The 15,807-nt window shown below is 35.8% G+C and overlaps 1 long non-coding RNA gene across 1 annotated transcript in view; it reads right to left on the bottom strand.

Moving 5' to 3' along the window:
• Positions 1–440: 440 nt before the first annotated feature.
• The window catches only part of LOC107974458 (uncharacterized), a 68,073-nt gene continuing 52,706 nt past the window's right edge, over positions 441–15,807 (bottom strand). Inside the window, exon 5 of the long non-coding RNA XR_008547645.2 lies at positions 441–591. This is a non-coding gene — a long non-coding RNA (uncharacterized LOC107974458). The remainder of the gene's footprint in view (positions 592–15,807) is intronic.

Here is a 15,807-nt window from a genome sequence, read left to right as displayed (position 1 = left end):
AGATTCCTGGTTGGTTTACAGAAATAAGTAGGTTTAGTCTAAAATGCAGGCAAAAACTTAAAAACAACTAACTTAAAAACAATGACAACTGTACACATTTTGAAACATAATTATTCTTTCTCAAGTTCTCATTTTTGTCAAAAGCAAATCATGATAAGACAGTGTTGTTTGCAAAATAAATTTTAGACTTATACTTGTCCTGCGCATTCTCATAATGTGCAGCAAAAACAATTATTTTTCACATAGGCTTTTTAAATTGGCTTTGATGGAACTCTGTTCTACAAGGAATCTCAGATGAGACCTTTTAAAACCAAGCCCAGCCATGGGTTTGTGCCCCCAAACACATATGAGTTGGGCAAATTACTCTCTTTCTGAGATTCCCAAGATAACATGGTGCTCCTGGGGCTGTAAGAAAGTGACATTCTTTACTCACCACAAGTTAAGAAACCTGTACAATGACTGTGTAGCCAAGGTATGAAGCCAGTTTTCCCAAGGGACTTTTATTGGCTCTGCAAGTCAAGACTGATTCTTTAAAGGGGAGCAGACCCTTCCAGTCAAAGCCTCGGTAAAACAACCAGTCTCCAATGTGTCCTGTTGCAGAAGAAAATGGATTCTTATTGCACTGATTCAAATAACTATATTGCCATAAGTTAAGAATACTCACAAATACCTTCCAAATTCTAGATAAACAGGCACAGAGAAACAAACATGCTCCAAATTTTGTTCACAGGTGTATACATTACTCAATTGTTAAATGCTGTAGAAAGCTCAAAAGGAAAGTTCCACTGACTCTTGAAAACAAAAAAAGGATCAGCAATGTTTTAAGCAGAGTTACAAAAGATTACTTCAGTTTTCTGTTGTTCACACCATTCAGTTAACTCTTGTTCTACTAGATATTTATGGGAATTTCAGCTCTTCGTAAGTCCTATACATTTTTCCTTTATTCCAATGTCATAATCTTTAAAGATATCAGACACCTGGATTTAAAAGTACCTGTCAAAGTCCTATAGCTGATTATAAACCATGTTTTGAAAAGAATCAATGCAAGGCAATAATTGTCTGTGAATGACAAAATGTCCAGGGTAGTTACCATCAAAAAAATAAAAGTTGACAAAGAAATTTGATTATTTCTGTGGTTTACAATAACTTAACATGATAACCTTAATTATGATTGATAGCATATACTCAGACATTAAAATTTTAGAAATCCCATACAGTTTGGGAACATAAATTGATATTATTCACTAGAATATAACCTGAAAAAGATTAAGCTTTACTTTTGTTTTAGCAATCCCATGTAACTAAACATGTCAAATAATCCTGTTCACCTCTCTTTTGAATGTTCCAGGGACCCTGTATAGCATCCAAAATTTGGGGGTCAGAAAAGACCATTTTTGAAGGGGAAGTTTGATTTTGGGAAGCCTGTTAAATATATTATAAGTTTAAAACACTTGATATTATGAAATAGAATACCAGATTACCATAAGTCATTTATTTAGCCAAAATAATGACTCAAAAAAATTTTAAAGGCAAAAACCTTTACCCATTATGTGGGAAGACGCAGCTTTCCAAACAATTTGTCCCTAATCTTCACCCATTTTTAGTAGTTTTTATACAAAGCAAACAAAAATATTTCATTGTCCTTTATTATTACGTGGAAATCTTGTTTTAGGGAGGAAAAGCCAAATTTCACCCTTGCGTTAGTCTACTATTAATGTCAACCCCAATTTTTTAAATGAAACCTTATAGATAATTCTATCCAATCTGACCAGTTTGACTATGGGGTGAGATTCCTGTAACCTTTTATAAACTTTAGAAATTTTTGTTAAAGAACAGATCAGTGCCTTAAGAAAAACTTGTAGTGCTTTTATTTCAATGCTCAGTTTATGGAAAAACCATATAACACCCTTTTGAATTTAGTCAGTATGTTCACACACAGAATTTCTTTTGCAAGATTAAATTTTAAAAGCTTCCACAACTTGCTTAAACCTTCAGCTTTATCTTATCTAATTTAAAACAATCCTTTAACCTTCTAAATTAGGCAAAATTTTATTCCCATGCCTTCTTATAATGTTTTAGTAAAAACTCATCTCACTTTCCTTACACAACTTTCATGTAAATCTATTTTCATGCAACTCAACTTCTTCAGACTCAATTACATGTTATAATGGTAACTCTTAGCAATTTTCATTTTTATTGTAAAACCTGGTAAGTTATTGTAGTTATGTCCTATGTGTAGCTAAGATTTGACTCCTTCTAGCATAGTTAGGGGCAGGGTTAATTCTCTATGTCCCCAGGCCTTACCAAACTGTAAAGCAGGTGGGTTGAACAATTTTCAAAAGCCAAAGAAGCAGTTCGCAACCTTAAAGCACTTAGAAAACCTAGTATCTGACCTGCATAATTTAGACTACAGATTTAAATTTTGAAGACATTTGTATTTTACCAATAATCTTTAAAGCTGTTTTTATTTCTCAAAGATTAAAGTCACATGAACTACAAGGCATTACAGCTTTTATTTTTTCTTCTACAATATTTAATCTAAGTGATTATTTTTCTCTAAGCCAACTAGAGATCTTTTTTATGTAAACATCACACACATAATATATATAAAACTACACAGACAGAAGAAGATTCAGTAGTTGTAAGATTTTCTCATTTGGCAATCATCTACCTGCATTACTGGCCTCATGGTGGAGACCTTCACAAAACAGGTTATCCAAACATGCAGTTTCTAGAGCCTGATAAGCAGATATAGCTGTAAGACACAAACAAAATTTGAGAGGGATCTATCTGCTTTTAATTCCTGGGTTTCCATAAGGAAAACAGAGGATTTTTCCCAAAACGAGCTCTGTGGCATCTTCTGTTTTTCTTAAGGAGTCCCATGCTCTCGGAAGTTATCTTAGGACCTCTCACACATGCATCAAGAGTGTCGAGTCAAAATGAAGAGAAGTAATTAAGTTGACTGAAAAAAAAAAAACTTTCCAGCAAAACGAGATCCAAGAAGAGAAAAACATAAAGGCCTTTTAAATATACCTATAACTTCGATATCCACTTTTAATTAAGCTGACTTTAACCATACTGCTCTTTAAGAAAATCCTTTTAAATCCCTTACTACCTGACTTTAGCCATGCCGAGTGGCTGATATTTCTGGCTTTTGAACTTGATCGAAAGTAACCTTACAGGTGAAACCAACAATCCTCAACTAAGGTTATGACTTAACCACAAGTGTATGAGCTATTTCCGAAGATGTGGTAAGCAGTTTTTACAAAACCTAGAATCTTTATAGGTAACTCAGAAAAAGAAGGATTTAAGAACAGAAGATAGAAGTTGTTCATGGAGGGAAAGAGAACCAGCAAATGATATTAACCAGAAAGTACTCATCCCCTAAGCCAGGCTTGAACCCTGACTGCCATTGTAAAATGGCAGAGACCGAAACAAAGTACTACCATGTTACAAGGTTAATCTCCCAAGAACATGAAACAAAATGAAGACCTGCAGCAAAGTTTGTTACTGACTAATTTGCTGGACTGGCTTGACCAGCAGGCTTATGCAGTCCTAGAACCACATTTTATCCTAAGGTATTCCTCTTTCTGTTAGAAGGATACAGAAGGACAGATTCTTAGCAAAAGTACAACAGATTCACTACAGCTTCAGGCTAGCCTCACAAATCCATTTTTTCCATTAATCAAAACATTACAGAGGATACAAACTGATTTTTATAATTTATTTTACCAGGTTGCACAGAGAGAGGGAGGGCAGGATTCTTGACTGGTAAAAACTCAAAACAAAAACAAAACAAACAAACAAAAAAAACACGTTTACCTTTTTGCCAGCATGTCAGACTTATGGGTTTCCCTCCCCTGAGCTATGGAGCCCTATCTACCCTGGAGTCTTGTGAAGGGGAAGCAGACAAATAGGTTATTTGCATAGTGTAAAAGTTGTCCCTTCTCAATAAATTTGCTCATTTAGATCTACAATTTCTTCCCAGTTCATTTTTAAGCCAAACAGTTTAATGTTTGGGGAAATTAAACTTCTCCCAGTTCTGAGGATGCATCCGAGGGAAGTGTGCTGTGGTATGGGGATAAAATTACCCATTTATGAAAAGAGGATAGAGGAGGAAACAGAAAAAAAGGTGTTTTTTTTTCAAAGGAGTTCCAGTGATTCAAGATGCCTTCAAGAGAATTACAGACTGAAGATGGCTGGTTACCCATCTGGAAAGAGGGGAAAAAGGCATCCCTTAGCTTCTTTCTCTTCCCAGTGAATATCTGGGGTACACGAGAGAGAAAGAAAATGCATTTTCTTTCTTTCTTCCCTGTTTATATCCCAGAGGCCTGGTGACCTTGGCTGGTTGCTGTCAATGGGTGCCAATGTGGCCTTCATCCATGTGAAACAGGGAGGTCTAGAGGGTCTAGAGGGTAGGAATTATCCCCACTCACCTATACATTGCCTATCCTCCCCGCTATTGGTAGTCTCATCTGTGCCATTGGATGCTAGCATGACCTCTGTCCATGAAATGGTGTTGGGGTGGTAATCAGCAAGAATTAGTCATGCTCATCTGCACAGTGCCCCTTGACTTCCATGGTCATCTGCCTCTGGATCCCTCAGATCCAGTTTTTTCTTTTCTTTTTTTTTTCTAAGGCTTCAATCCAAAGCTTGGAATTGAGTTTGGGACAAAGGGGTACCTCTGAAAGGTGCAAGGACTCATTAAGTTAGGGAGTCTAGTGAACTGGTGAACTGGGGTCCTGGCCTAATAAGATGCCTTTCAAAAGGAAATTAAAAAAAAAAAAAAAAAAAAAAAAACTCTTGCATAGAAAAGCTCTCTGTGTTCACATGGCTATGTTAACTCCTCACATGTGGAGAAAAGAAAATAAAACAGCTTAAGTGCAGGGCAGGGAAAATGCCTCCTCTTACTTTATGCAAATGGGTTCCTCCAACAGGAGAAAAACTCTTAATCACTGTACCCTCCATGCCAGATAGAAACCACATTGTTCTGAATTGCATTATCTGATGGTTGGGCTGAATGCTCATTCTACCCAGAATGAGCTGTTTGCAGCAATACCTTTAACATTATTAAAAAAAGAGATAGGAGCCATTTCAAACCATGAAAGATGTAAGGAAACATATCATAGAAAAGTCTGAGGGTCTTTGTTGATGCCCTAATGGGCGGTGGGGATGGAACCAGTTCAGGGACCTTCTGGCAACACCACGGTGTGGCCTCAGCCAGATCCCATCAGTTGCCCCAGGATCTTATTCTGGTCTCACACAATGGCTAGACCTCCATGAAGGGAAATGAAGCCAACATTCCTTTCATCTGAGAGAGACAGAGAGAGAGAGAAAGAGAGAGAGAGAGAGAGAGAGAGAGAGAGATAGCAGGGTCACACCCCATCCTCTATAGTTGTGTATTCTTTTTCAACTGGCTAGTCAGAAATTTGGTGCTTCATCTGCCTTCAATAGAAAATCTGAGGGCAAGAAGTGTCAGGAAAAAGTGCCCCCCTCAGGTATCCTGGGCAAGACCCTAAAATGACACAGGATTTTTTCTTTGTCACTTTGCAAGCTGGAGACCTCCGGCCAGTGTCCCCCACCTGGGACTCACTCAGCCACACTACATGCTGCAGGAGACGGCCTGCGCACTTGGCCATCATGGGCTGAGTCTGGCTTGCTCACGGGTTCCCGAGTTCTTGTTCCATGCCCAAGAAGTATAAAGATATGCTGAAAATCAAAAAGTGAGCAAAGTGGGGAATTTTATTGAGTGATAAAACAGCTTTTAGCAGAGATGGGATGTGGAAATGGTCCCCCTACCTGAAAGTGGGAGAGTCCCCTCAATGTGGCTGAGTCTTGGGCTTTTATGAGCTCAGAATGGGGGAGGGGCAGGCTGTAGGTACTATTGGAAAAGGCAACATTTGATTGTTCAAAAGGTTTTTTTCAGAAAGTATCAATCAGGAAAGGGTGGGCAAACAGGAATAGAAGTTCTCTGTCTGGGTTGTGGGTTTCATCTAGGACCAGAAGTCTGGTCTGTCAGCCTTCAGGCTGTTTTTGGGCTTGAAGGTGGGATTTCACCAAGGACCCACCCTTATCTGCCTAGTCATTTGGCTACCTCTTGTCAATGTCAAAATCTTGTATTTTATAACAACATGGATGGAACTGGAGGCAATTATCTTAAGTGAAACAACTCAGAAACTGAAACTCTTTAATCTTAAAAGTTAGTCAATAGATATGTAGAAATTGAAATTTGGGAATCACATCAGAACAAGAGAAAACAAGATATTCAAAAGTAGAGAAATGTTAACCTGTATAGGTGCCCGGTGTTAGTCTGGAAGAGCATATGTGCAGTGTTCGTGTGGTGAAAAATGATGCTGGAAAGACAGCCTGGGAGCAGAAATTTAGCTTTTACTTTTTGGGCAATCAGGTGATTTTAAAAATTTTTAATTGGACACCTATATGATCAGATTATATCAATATAATGTTTCCTCCATTGTTACTTAATAATAAATACTCTTTATTGCTACACAACATTTTTAATTTTAAATGCAATGGCTGCTTGTATTTCACCCAATGGGTTATTAATGTGTCTCTTTTTAAAACCTATAATTGATATTGACTTTTCCATGTTTGTATTTTAGTGTAATAATTTTTTAAGTATTTATATTTTTTGTTCACAGATGTGAAAACTATTTTTTGCTTGTATAAATTTAAGAAACACAAGTGCAGTTTTCTTACATCGATATATTGCATAGTGGTAAAGTCTGGGCTTGTAGTTATCAATGTCACTTGAATAGTGTACATTGTATCTATCAAATAATTTATCATCCTTGACCCTTCCTCCACCCTCCCAACGCTCCCAGTCATCAATGTCTATTATTCCACACTCTATTTCCATGTGTACATATTATTTAACTCCCACTTACAAGTGAGAACATATGGTATTTGTGTGCTACTGTGTAGAGGATTAGGAAAGGCAAAACAGCCATTTTCTTTGAATTTGTCAAGCTTAGCCTAGTAAAAAGAGAGGCAAAAGAATGTAAGTTTTATTGGAAGTTAGGTGGGCATTCGGGAGGAGGGGTTCTTGCAATGAGTCTGACTTAGAGGGTTTCCAAAAAGAACAATGGAAGGGAAAATATGTCTCCTCCACAGAGACAATGGGAAAAGAGAGAGGGAGGAGAATATAATGAGAAAAGAAATCTGGTGTAGCTGGAAAGTAGACAAAGGGGAGAATGGCACTTGGAATTTTGGTAATTTCATGAAATAAAGTACAATTGATTTACTGGAATATAAAATATTAGAGTTGGAAACAGGCTAAGTTCGAAGTAAAACTAAAAATGATTTTCAATGCTCATGTTTTAGAGATGAAAAAACTAAAATACAGAGATCTCATGAGATATTAGTGCAATCCAATCTGAAACATTTTGGAAGTGCTAACATGAATTATTTTTGGATGGATAATATGGTTGCCTGTATCATTTTTTGGATGATTTTTAGAATTTCTCTGTGCTACATCACTACTGAATTCTTTGAAAATGAAAATAAAATGTCATAGAAATGCTTTTACATTCTGACTCATTCTTTCATTTTAATAACAATTTACATAAATGTCTATATTTAATTTCCAACATATTGAAACACACAAGGTCAACTAGAATAATTCTTAATTGAATGATTTATATTAGGGAAGAATTCAGTGGAAAAACTAAATGAATAATTTAGTGCTAAACCATGAAATAATTTATTTCAAAAGTCAAAACAATAGAAAATTACAATACCATTGACATTATTAACTAAAATAATTTGATATTACAAATATTATGTCTTAATTAGTCACTTGTTTTATGTTTGTATTAATGATGAGTGTGTAGCAGAGAAATAAAACAGGAAAGGAACAAAAGAGTCGAATAAATACAGAAGGGCTGCAATCATATATGGGGTCATCAGTGGAGGCCCAAAGGTTATATTTTAGCACAGACTGGTGATTTGTCTTCTATGCACTCTTGAGATTAAATTAAAGCTGGGCAAGGTTTACAATGGTGATCCTTGTTAGCAAGTGATTGAAATACTATGGCAAGAGAAGATGATGATTTCCTTCAGGATTATAGTGCAGGTGGTACCTTTCCTCAGAATTGTATATGACACATACATACACATATGAGAATGTTAATATTTTAATGCATCTAACCTGGCATGTATAAAAATCTAATTATATATAATTCAGTTTGATTCCCCTCCCCCAAATATCCTATGACTTTTAACAATTTGTCACAAGTATAGAAAGTGACAAGCATACTGCAGTCCATCTCTCTTTATGAAAGCTCGAAAGGTATTTTTCTCATCATTTTGTTCCATTTCAGGCATTTCTTTTTTCTGCCACACTTATTTTTGTTTCACTTCTAGATAAAATAGCTGTATGTTTTTAAAAGAATACGCCATTGAAAATCACAATTATTTTCTTAAAAAGATAAGCCTTGAGGTTCACGTTTCTTGATACTTGCTCTGAAGAATGTCATTATTCATGATCCAAATGCAATCAATGATCTGTTTTGTTTTCATGTAACTATTTTGCCCCATTCTTTTTTTCCTGTGACAGTGCTCTAGCCCTTGTATATTTGTCTTATCATATTATTTTTCAGGTTGTTTTTAATTGAATTATTACATGTGCATAATTTAAGGAATCTATTATTCTTATGAACTTGAAGATCAAGAGCACTCCCTAGCACCCATCTTGACCCTGCCTTGCTGCTTTCCCAGTAAGAATATTCACAATTCTCTCAGCTCATTTTTTTTGATATTCAGTAACAGGACTCCAAATACTATGTTTGTATGGCTATTTTTTTTCTTTTCAAGTTTTAGGCATTATTTATGGATTTCTTGTTATAGAACATAAGAATTTATCTCTTGTTCTTCTCCCCAGTTCAGGTATCCCAATTCTGAAATCCTTATCCTTGCCATTGTGTTTTAATTGTATAATTGCCGCTAGATCAGCATTTGGTATTTACAGTATTGTTACTGTGTAATTGATATTCACAACTAGGCCATGTAATATTTATTTGCTCTGTTAGATTTTTGTGGATTATTTAGGATTTTCTACATATACTATCATGTTATATTTGTGAACAGAGATAATTTCACAACTATTCCAGATTGGATGCCCTTTCCTTTTCTAGTCTGCTTACTATAGCCAGTAAATTCTATGAAATTCCAGGAAAATGATGAATATATGTGGAGAGGATGGACATCTTTGTCTTATTCATCATCTTAGGGGAAATCATTCCAAGTTGAACCTTTGAGTATTATGTTCGTTGTGGTTTTTTTAATACATTCCCTTTTTCAGGTTCTGGAAATTCCCTGTGTTCTTTGTTTGTTGAGTGTTTTTCCATGAAAACATGTCAAACACATTTTTTTACATCAGTTGAGGTGACCATGTGTTTTCCCCTTTATTCTATTACTATGATGTATCACATTTATTGATTTGTATTTATTTGGCCTCTGTTGCATCTCTGGAATAAATCCCACTTGGTCATAGTGTATAATCTAATATGCTGATAGATTCAGTTTGCTAGTCCTTTGCTGAGGATTTTTATACCTATATTCTTATACAATATAGGCCTTTTGTTTTCTTTTCTTGTAATTTCCTTGGCTTTGGAATCAAAGTAATACTGGCTTATAACTGTTAGGAATGAGTTAGGAAGTATACTTTCCTATTTGGTTTTTTGGAAGTATTTGTTTGGTATAATTCACCAATGAAACCATCTGGTCCTGGGTTTTTCTTTGTTAAAGTTTTAAATTCACTGACTTAATCTCTTTATTTGTTATAGTTCTTTTGAGATTTCCTATTTCTTCTTGAGTTAATAATGACATATTCATGTTTCCAAGAATTTGACCATTTCATCTATGTTGCCTGTCTTTTGGTATAAAATCTCTCATAATAATCTCTTATTTTTTTCTTATTTCTGTATGGTCAGTAGTATTGTCTCCACTTTATGATTTGAACAGTTTGAGTCTTCTCTCCCTCTCCCCTTTTTTTAGTCACTTTAGCTAAAAGATTTGTGAATCTTGTTGATTTTGTCAAATAAACAATTTTTTTTTCTTAAATCTCTTTCTTTTTCTTGTATTTTTTATTTTATGTATTAATATCTTCACTCTAATTGTGATTATTTCTGTCCTGCTAGCCTTGAGTTTACTTTGCCCTTTTTAAAAAACTATTTATTCAAGGTGCAGGTTAAGTTATTTAATTGAGATCTTCTTTTTAATATAGGCATTTACAGCCATAAATATTTATCTGAGTACCACATATCCTACATCCCATAAATCTGGTTTGTTTTGAGGTTTTTTATCTCTAAACATTTTCTAGTTTCTTTTGCAATTTGTTATTTCACCCACTAGTTGTTTAAACTGTGTTGTTTAATTTCTGAATATTTAAGAATTTTCCAGTTTTCCTTCTGTTATTCATTTCTAGCTTTATTTCTTGGGGTTAGAGAAGACACTTCTTATGGTTTCAAACTATAAAATTTTGTTGAGACTTGTTTGATAATCTTCATGTGTCCTATCCTGAAGAATGTTTAATACACATTGGGAAAGTATGTATTCTGCTGTTGTTGGGTGGAATGCTCTTTATAAGTTAAATCTTGTTGATTTATAGTATTGCTCAAGTCTTCTGTTTCCTCTTTTTATCTCAAAAGGCTCTTCACATAACTTTCCTCAGGTATGAAGGACAGACTTCCAGCAATCTGAAAGGCAACAGGAAAGCAGCATTTTTGTCTCATGTTTCATTCCCACTAAACTTACAAAGAAACAAACAAACTTTTTTTTTTTAAAAAAAAGCATGAAAGGTCTTTTTAAACTTTCTTTTAAGTTGAGGGGTACATGTACAGGATATGTAAGCTTGTTACATGGGTAAATATGTAGCAAACATGTTTGTGTTTCATGGGGGTTTGTTGTACAGATTATTTCATCACCCAGGTATTGAGCCTAATACCCATTAATTGTTTTTCCTGATCCTCTCCCTCCTCCCACCTTTCACCATCTGATAGGCTCCAGTGTGTGTTGTTCTCTTCTATGTGTCCACATGTTCTCATCATTTAGCTCCCACTTATAAGTGAGAATATGTGGTATTTGGTTTTCTATTCCTGCATTAGTTTGCTAAAGGTAATGGCTTCCAGCTCCATCCATGTCCTTGCAAAGAACAAAATCTCATTCTTTCTTATGGCTGCATAGTGTTCCATGGTGTACATACATGTACCACATTTTCTTTACCTAGTCTATCTTTGATGGGCATTTGGGTTGACTTCACATCTTTACTATTGTGGTTAGAGCTGCAATGAACATACGTTTGTGGTTAGAGCTCCAATGAAAATACGTGTGCATGTGTCTTTATAATATAACAATATAAATTCCTGTATATCCCAGTAATGGGATTGCTGGGTCGAATGGTATTTCTCTCTTTAGGTCTTCGAGGAATTGCCACACTGTCTTCCACAATGGTTGAACTAATTTACACTCCCATCAACAGTGTATAGCATTCGTTTCTCTCCATAACCTTCCCAGCATCATATTTTTTGCCTTTCTAATAATAGCCATCCTGACTGATGTGAGATGGTATCTCATTACGGTTTTGATTTGCGTTTCTCTAATGATCAGTAATGTATATCTTTTTTTCATATGCTTATCGGTTGCATAAGACTTGTTTTTTGTTACAAAACAAGCCTTATATTATTGTTCCCATGAGGTTTCAAAAGAGCATATGCCATCAGTTTTAATCACACAGAACTAAGATGCAGCTTTAGACACTTTGGTTTGATTCATTTAGTAGGTTACATGCTTTTTAAAATTAATAATTATTTTTATATAATAGGACCAGGAGAATAAGTCTTTGTACAAAGATTTCAAGATTCTCAGATTTAGCTGACATTTAAATTATGTGGGTTATGACCCAGATCAGTCGGAATTTCTCAGGATGGTTCGTACCTGGGTATGATGATTTGTATAAAGCTCCCAAAGTGATTTAAAGTTGAGAAGCACCAATAGAAGAGATTATCTGTGGATATTATCATCAGAGTAGTTATTTCAGTAGTTAGTGACACTCATCGATCTACGCATTTTTCTGAGAGGAAATAGATGAGTTCTGATATATGTATCCAGTTGCTGATGAGTTCCTGAGTGACTTTTTCAGTTGTGTCCATTTTGTGTGGATCATGTTTTTTATCACTAATTGACAACTAACAACTTTTGGGGTGGACACTACTATTAATCCTAGTTTATAGAGGAGAAGATGAAACTTAGTAAGGATAAGAAATGAGCCTAATGCAGCCCATATAGCAAGCTGAAGAGCCTGAATTAAAACCCAGCTAAACACAGCACATCCAAAATCAATTATAACCTTAATAGAATAGCCAGCATGTTTTGTTGGCCACTATGTTCCAACAGTTTCCATTAGGATATCCCTGTTATCACTCTTAAATTATTATTTAGCATATCACTTTATATTCAGTCACTCAAGTCATCCTTTTCTTTTTATCATTAGAATGACTCTTCTCAAGAGACCAACGAACTTCACTAAGGAAGATTTCTGCCATTAAAATTTTAAGTCAAGTCACACAATTTTGCCTGTTAAGTTTAAAGTGTAGATGAAGTGGTGTGATTTCATCATTCTGATTAACTGAGTGTTTCGTAAAAAGAAACTTGGAAATGTAGGAATAATTGTGCTTTGTATAATTTGAACTTATTTTTACATAGATTTCTGAAGGGAGGAGAAAGAAAAACTTAATTCTTGCTGGTCACCTACAGAACTAAAAGCCCCTGGCATCTTTCCATCCGGTAATAGCAAATAGATCACAGACTGACAGAAAAGTGTGCCTTGTATGCTGGGATTATTAGAACTCACAAGTGCCGGGCGCGGTGGCTCACGCCTGTAATCTCAGTACTTTGGGAGGCCGAGGCAGGCGGATCACGAGGTCAGGAGATCGAGACCATCCTGGCTAACACGGTGAAACACGTCTCTACTAAAAATACAAAAAATTAGCCGGGCATGGTGGCGGGCGCCTGTAGTCCCAGCTACTCGGGAGGCTGAGGCAGGAGAATGGCGTGAACCTGGGAGGCGGAGCTTGCGGTGAACCGAGATCGTGTCACTGCACTCCAGCCGGGGTGAAAGAGCGAGACTCCGTCTCAAAAATAAAATAAAATAAAATAAAAAAACAACAACTCACAAGCTTCCAAAAGTTAATGAAAGGTCATACAAGAATGAGAACTAACTTGAAAATGAGAAGAACCATGAACGTGTTGATGCTTAGAAAACTTAATGAAGAGAAAGCAAAACCAGCTGCCACATGAGCCAAAGACAGAAAAGAGCAGAACACAGAGAATCACATTTTATCCAGAGGCAAGTAATACCAAAGACACAATAGTGACATCTTCGACAGTATGTTGGTCCATGAAATTCGAAAGACTAGTACTTATTACGCCTGGTATAACAAAGAACTGATCAAAAACACTTCATAATTCAGCATAGATTTTAAATGAACAAGAGGCTCTTAGTGCCAAAATTTAAAGAGTAATTTTTTCCAGTTACTATGCCAAATGAATGTGTTTAATTATTCAAACGGTTATTTTTTATCCCATGTCAAAGTAGATAATCCTATGCTGAGAAACAAGACACTTACAAATTTATTTCCAGTCTCTTCAGAATCCAAATTGTTGCCAAGTCACCAAAATCGGAATTTGTTGCTATTAAGAAGAAAAAGGTATACTTGTATTGATTCCAGCAGGAGGAGAAAGACAGTGACTATCCATGCCCTCTTAATTATGTCTGATATTGTAACATCAGGAAGCTTTGCTCTACAAAGCTTTACTCTTCAGTAACATCAGGAAGCTTTGCTCAATAGAGTTTTAAACAAATGTTATAATTTATTACTACTTGCAATAACTTAGTAACCTCATTTATCTCATTGGAAAAGTTAGCACACTGGCTAAGAAAAGCTTATTTTTATATCCTATTCATTCAAGGATAGAGTAGAAAAATAACTTATACCATGATCAGCTGTTGAAATTATCTATATTTCTGGGTAAGAATCATGTCTATGTTTATTTCCATGAGTTTTATTTCATCTCTGGTGCAGGCCATTCCGACTGCAGTCATCAGAGGCTGAGGTTACTCTTCTCTTGCAAACAATACAGATTTCTAAATGAGTGAGCAGAAGTGTTCTCCCTTTATTCCTATAGAGCCCAGTAATTCCCTGGGCCTCAGAAAAGCTGTAAAGTTTCAGTTGTAAATTTGGCAAAAACCACTCTAAAAGCCCTGATGGCTTTTTTTTTTTTCTATCTCTACGTTCATGCTTCTGTTTAGCCTTCTTTTCTTGTGAGTGGCAAAGCTTTTCAAAAGTAGTGATACCCAATTTTGACTCAGGGAGAAAAATAGTTTGACATATAGCCCTCTCCTGCTTCCCGTTCCCAAGCCTCATAAACTTCTTTTCAAAGGCTTATTCTTCTAGGTTACTTAGATGTTCTTTTGACAGAATTGGTCCAAATTGGTTCTGTTAAGCTCCCCAAAGGTACACAGTGCATAATACGACCTTTGCAGCTTTCTTGTGAATGCAGTCGTGTCAAACTTCACTGAGCCTTGACAGAATTAGCTCTGCTAATCCTGACAGGGCAGGTTTCACAACCAGCATACAAAGCTCCCTTGTTTGCCTAAAATAGCAACCTTTCCTTTCTCTCTCTCTGTCCCTGTATTTCTGTGATTTATGCCTTAATGCATGTTAATACCTGTACAATGCATTCCTACAGCTATTGCCATAAACAGAAAGTAAATCATACTTGAATTGAGGGACTCCTTTCCTGGGAGGAAAACGATTACAATTGTTCTTTCACATATTCACAAGGACTTATTAATCTCTTGATCAGGTTCACCTTGAAAGCAATAACGAAAATAACACATGAGAGTAAGTGTAAATAGGCAAGGATTTTGTCAATGGTATTTGCCTTCTCCAGGCAGTAAAAAAGAAAGCACGGATGTTTGTGTCAGACTTCTATAAAAACTGAAAGAAAAAAAGGTGCTTTTGAACATGGAATAATTTTTTTCTTTATTATACTTTAAGTTCTGTGGTACCTGTGCAGAACATGCAGGTTTGTTACATAGGTATACATGTGCCTTGGTGGTTTGCTGCACCCATCAACCCGTCACCTACATTAGGTATTTCTCCTAATGTTATCCCTACCCTAGCTCCCAACCCCTGACAGGCCCTGGTATGTGATGTTTCCCTCCCTGTGTCCATGTGTTCTCATTGTTCAACTACCACTTATGAGTGAGAACACGTGGTGTTTGGTTTTCTGTTCCTGTGTTAGTTTGCTGAGACTGATGGTTTCCATCTTCATCTATGTTTGTGCAATGGACATGAACTCATCCTTTTTTATGGCTGCATAGTATTCGATGGTGTATATGTGACACATTTTCTTCATCTAGTCTATCATTGATGGGCATCTGAGTTGGTTCCAAGTCTTTGCTATTGTGAACAGTGCTGCAATAAACATAAGTGTGCATGTGTCTTTATAGCAGAATGATTTATAATCTTACAGGTAAGAATTTTTAAGATGAAGTCTTAAATGCCATATCTCAGAGACACATCTAGGTTTTTTTTTTTGCCAGCTATGTTGAGACCAATAAAATAATAAGTGAATTTTATGTTTACCCTAGTCCCCAAAGGTAATTTAATGAACTAAAAGCATAAAAGCACAATACAGTGTTAATTATTGTTAACAAAATGAGTCTTGCAGACAATCCTTTAGGTTACTTAACTCATTGAAAATTTTTAAATCAACCTTAATATC

The sequence above is a fragment of the Pan troglodytes genome, chromosome 3, assembly GCF_028858775.2.
Source record: "Pan troglodytes isolate AG18354 chromosome 3, NHGRI_mPanTro3-v2.0_pri, whole genome shotgun sequence".
Classification (NCBI taxonomy): Eukaryota; Metazoa; Chordata; class Mammalia; order Primates; family Hominidae; genus Pan; species Pan troglodytes.
Note: the sequence above shows the minus strand (reverse complement) of the source record. Positions and strands in the feature narration are given on the sequence as shown.